Genomic DNA, 5467 nt, shown 5'->3' on the forward strand with positions numbered 1-5467 from the left:
CAACAAAGTGTCAGATTTGTATCTATGTAGTGCATTCTAGGGACACACTCAATTGTGGACACACTGTAGATGCTGGGCTTCACTCACCAACCAGATGTCTTTGCACAGGAGGGGAAGAAGTCCACACCCTCATGCAATAGTCCGGTGTGTTCTGAGATAGAGAAGAAACTACAAAGCTGAGAGAGTCCTAGGCAGAAGCCTTGTCTGTGGTGAGCTGGAGAGGGCTTTGGGGAGGAGCTGATAGCTGGGTAATTAAAACAATGATATCATCTGGGTGGGTGGAGGTGAAGGGTCTGGAAGGGGGACGGGCAGCCTCCCACTTGCGCAGTGTTTGGGAGAATGGTGCATTGGAGAAATGGCAGGAAATCCATTAAGTCTGATGCGGGTGGCGGAGGGATGACAGGTGGACAGGGTAAGGTGTGGCCTGACTGTGAGATGTGCATAGGCCCTCGTTTTGAACATCTGGTCCTCTGCTGTGGTGCTGCTTTGGAAGACTGTGGCACCTCTAGGAGGTGGAGCCTCACTGGCAGAAGAGGGTCGCTGAGGGCAGGCCTGGAGGCTTGATAGTCTTATAGGCTGAAGACACAGTCTTAACAGCCTTCTCCTGCCTTCCCTGCTGTGAGGGACCGTGTCTTCACAAACTGTGAAACAAATTAATCCTTGCTTCTCTGGTCACACCAACAGGGATGTTCACTAATGCACAAGGCAAGCCAGCCCTTGTGAGGGTCTCAACCACACCAAAAGCTCTTAGTCTTCAGTTCCACAGGGCAGACCATGGAGTCCTATGGAAGGATTTTAAACAGACAAGTGACACAGCCTAAGTTCTGTGTTTAAAGATGAAAAAATACCTACTTTATTGCCCCCTTCTCACCCTCGATCAGGGTCTGGCTTTCTGTGTAAGCAGCTCAGGCTGGTCCTAGATTTCTCTGCAACAAGGCCAAGGGCTTTGGAACACTGAAGTTTGAACTGACATCAATTACGCTGCAAGGGTGAAAATTAATTAAAAGTTTTCAAAGGGCTGTGTTCAGTATTCTTCTCTCTTTTGTGTTATCAGCAACGCTGCTTTTTCTCCTGGCTGGGAGTTACTGCAGTACAACATTTTCATGTTGCCTGTAGGGTAATTATGTCAACTATATGAGCGATGATAAGCGGCAGTTTGTATTATTCTGTGATTAATCTCCATACATTCTGGCATTCCAATCTGCCCTCAGAAGACAGAGCTTGTGATTCTCTGGTGCAGAGGGAGGATTCAGGGAAGAGCCACAAGGATTGAGGAGTTGAACCCGGGGTGATTCCAGATTGTGGTTGCCCAGTTTCTCCAAAGCACCTGCAAACTCCAGGCTTAATTTCCTCACTCCCCACCCCACTCCTCAAGATGCAAGGATGCGGGTGCTTTTGAGAGAGCCTGACTTTCCATCACTATGGAAATGCTATGCCCAAACAGCTGGCAAGAAGCCATTTAAAAGAGAAAGAGTTTCTAGAGGGGATAGTACTCATGACAGAGATGGCATCAAGAGTGTAGGGCAGCAGTGGGGGCACATTGTGCCCACAGACAGGAAGCAGAGAGCAATGGATGCTGGCACTTAACTCAGTTCCTCCTTTTTAGACAGTCTACGACTGTGCTGGGGAACGATGCTGCCAATGTTTAGGGTGCGTTTTCTACAACTAAGCTAATTAGACAATCCTTCATAGATGTGCGCAGAGGTGTGTCTCCAGGGGGATGCTATATCCCGTTACATTGACAATATTAATAACCTCCCTACCCTGTCCCACTCAGAACCAGCTTAAGAAGATTCTGAAGAAGGAGTATTCATTTTCAATGCTGGACCCCCGTCAGGAGTTCTTACATATTGAACATTTTTGCACATTAGCTCACAGGGAGGGAAGCCAGCTCTTTGTGAATCCCAGACTGAAGATAGACATTTTCCAAGATGGTGTCAGAGGAGAGACATGGGATTTATAACAACCTGAGATGATGATGCTCCACAGTGCAGAAAGGCGAGTTTAACTGAGGTTTATCATATAGATTATATAAACAACTAGAAGACAGTAGTTTGAAACTTATAGTAAGTAAAGAAATAAGATGCAAGTTTTTCTGGCTTGATCATTTGCACTTTGTGTATCACATTCACACTACAATCCATAAATATAGATAATTATTATGAATTACGTAAAAATAAAATTTAAAACATTTGCCTGGTGGTTTAAGTTTTTTACTTTCTCCTCCCTCCTCTTTTTTCTTCTTTCTCTTCCTTCTCTCTCTTCTTTATGCTACATCCCCCTTCTCCTCCTCTCCCTCTTCCTCATGTATTTGAAACAAGGTAAGTCAGCTTCTTTGGGAGCTTAGGCAGTAAGATCATAAGTTCAAGGTCTGTCTGGGGTATAATGTGAATTCATGACAAGTCTGGACAACTTACCAAGACCCCATCTCAAAATAGTGAAAAGGAGGCCTGGGAGTGGCAACTGAAGATAAATCTCTCACCTGGCATTTATGAGGTTTCATGTTAAAACTCCAGTACTCTCCTTGTCACTTTACCATGAGTCATCAAGGGATACCACAGCTTCCTCAGATTTTGGATTTTGTTTGTTTGTTTGTGTTTTGAGACAGGGTCTCACAATAGCCAAGGCTGGTCTCAAACTCTCTATGTAGGAGAAGATGAGCTGAATTCTGATCCTGCTGCAGCCACTTCTCCAGTGTTAGGCTAACAGGTATGGTCTACCATGGCTGCTTGTGTAATGTGGAAGACTGAATCCAGGCTTTGTGTGTGCCAGGCAAGCTTTCTACCTACTAGATTACATCTCCAGCCACTGTCATTTTCTTTTGAGACAGGGATTGCTATACAGTCCAGGTTTATGATCCCAAGGGCTGGAATTACAAAATACCCATCTTCTTGAGTTCTGTACAAAACAGAAGCAGAGAAGAATTGATCTATTTCTACCCAGGAGTTGTATGAAGCATCTCTTGCAAACTGTCAAAAGAAAGTAACAAAGCCAACTCCATGGTGGCTCATCCCACTGAAGCCCAAATCTGTCTCCTTGAGTCCTGCAGACTCCCCAAATCTTTCCCACCCCATTCACTGTGTTAGACAATCTTCCTACACAGACAGGAAAAGGATGCTGTGACCCACGAGGGGCTCTTTATGATCTATGACTTATTGATGGCGGAAGTAAAAATTTCATTAAAACAGATTGTTGTTTCTCATTTGTCATGTTTTAAATTTATATTTTAAAACATTAATAAAAGCAACATCATTAATTATTTTCTGAAATGTCAAATACATTTAAGATGTGGGATGCAATACTGTGACTTTGTCTGGTGACAGAGGGAGGAACTGTTTTAAAAGGCTACTTCCTGGCTATGTCAAGATCCCTTCTTTGCTTGAAACTCACCAACAGCTAAACTGTCTCTCACCTTCTGCTTCTCCATCTCCTTCCATTCTTCTTTCTCCTCCTTCTTCTTTTCCTTTTGTCTTCTCTTCCCCCTGTTGCCTTTTCTGCCTTCTCCTCCTCCTCTTCTCCCTTTATTTATTTGATACAGAGTCTCAGGTAGCAGAGGTTGGATTTGAATCTGCAGTAGCAGGCTGGTCTTAAATGCTTAATTACCCTGTAGTACCTCCTGGATGTAGAGATTACAGTCTCTGTAATTATCACATCCAGCTTCTCTGGAGATTTAATTGGCCACTCCCATCCCCATGAGATATTATGCAGCACCACCTTGTGGGGTTCTATCTTAAGGCCGTAGTCTTAGTCCTATTGGTAAAGTCTGCATTCAGTTTAGTTATCCCACTTTCCAACTCGAAATAGGTCCTGCCGCTGTTGGTGAGGTGATGGCAACAGAAGAGCTGGTTACCGTGTCCTTAGCGCATCTCTTATGCTCAACCTGGTCACACTTGGAGCATCTGTCCAGGGCCCCTGGCTTTGCAGCTGCCTCTCCTCTGATCCTGCTGTGCCACAGCTCCTTCCAGAGGGAATGACTCATTCCTGTGTCTGGCTCAGATTGGTGAAGGCTCTTCCTGTGATGGTTGACTTTGGTTAAAAACTTGATTGATTCTGAAATCAACTAGTAGACAGACAGGTCTGTGGGGGGCATCCCCACAGAAGACTGAGGGAAGACCCTCCCTTAGGGAGTGCTGTACCTCCTGTTGGCCCAGGTATAGAGGGGTCCCAGTTTGAAAAACAGTGATGTTTGTCTGCCTGACCCCTCCTTTTAGTTCTTAAAAATTTTATTTATTCACTTTACATCCTGATTGCTGCCCCCCCTTCTTCTCAGTTCTGTTTCCAACATCCTTTCCAGCCATTCTCTCATCTCCTTCTCTTCAAGAAGGGGGATGAGTACCATCCTGCCTTGGCACATTAAATTGCTGCAAAACTAGGCATCCTTTCTCACTGAGGCCAGAAAAGGTAGCCCAGTTCGGGGAAACGGGATCCAAAAGGAGGCATCAGACTCAGAGAGGGCCCTTGTTCCAGTTGTTGGGGGCAGGGATCTGCCAAGCTCTGTGTGTGGTACATGTGTCTAGGGGGCCTAGGACCAGTATTTACATGCTCTTTGTTTGTCAGTTCAATCTCTGTGAGCTCCCGTGAGTCCAGGCCAGGTGACTCTGTAGGTCTTCCTGTGGAAACCTTGACCATTCCCCCAATTCTTCCATAGGGTTCCCCGAGATCTGTCTAATGTTTGGCTGTGGATCTCTGTATCTGTTTCCATCGGCTGCTGGGTCTGCCTTCCCTTTTTATTTGTAAGTACATCTATTCTGTTGTTGCTGCTGCTGCTGCTGCTTCTTTTTCCGTCCATGCTGGTGAACTCCAGCTTCTTCAGCCTTCCAGTGTGGTCCTAAGACCAGCAGCTCCCCAGGCATCCTCCAAGCACTGAGTATCTGCGTGGGCTGCTCAGGCACCCAGCCTCATGAATGGAGCCGTCACTAGGCTCCCAGCTTCTCCAGTGTGCACACAGCCATTGCCAGGCTGTCCAGCACCTATTATGTAAGCTAATCTAATAGATGCCCCTTGTGATTAATATAAGTTTATTCTATATGTTTTTTTTTTCTTTTAGAGAACCATAACTGATACAGTCTCCAAGGGATCTCAAACATGTAGTTGCCACCATGCACAATGGGGACTTCGTTCACATATGTAATGTGTTTTGTGATATTCAGATTATAACAGAAAACCCAAATTGAAAAAGAATGGAAGAGACCACAAAAAATACAACCCATCAACAGAATATTGTGGTAAAAGAATCTGTTTATTTGATAAATGTTTACAATGCTCTTCTTTAGATAAGTTGAGAACTGGGAACACATGATGAACAAATTTTAAAGAGATAAATGTACAGGTTAATAAATTATATAATTCAAATACAACCTCAGTTCTTACACTTTAATAAAACTGTATGTATATACAATGAAGCATGCAAAAAGAATACAATACAATATACACGAATATTTTTTGAGATGGTCTCCTTTAGCTCAGG

This window comes from Psammomys obesus, unplaced genomic scaffold (assembly GCF_907164565.1).
Source record: "Psammomys obesus unplaced genomic scaffold, mPsaObe1.curated_primary_1811, whole genome shotgun sequence".
NCBI lineage: Eukaryota > Metazoa > Chordata > Mammalia > Rodentia > Muridae > Psammomys > Psammomys obesus.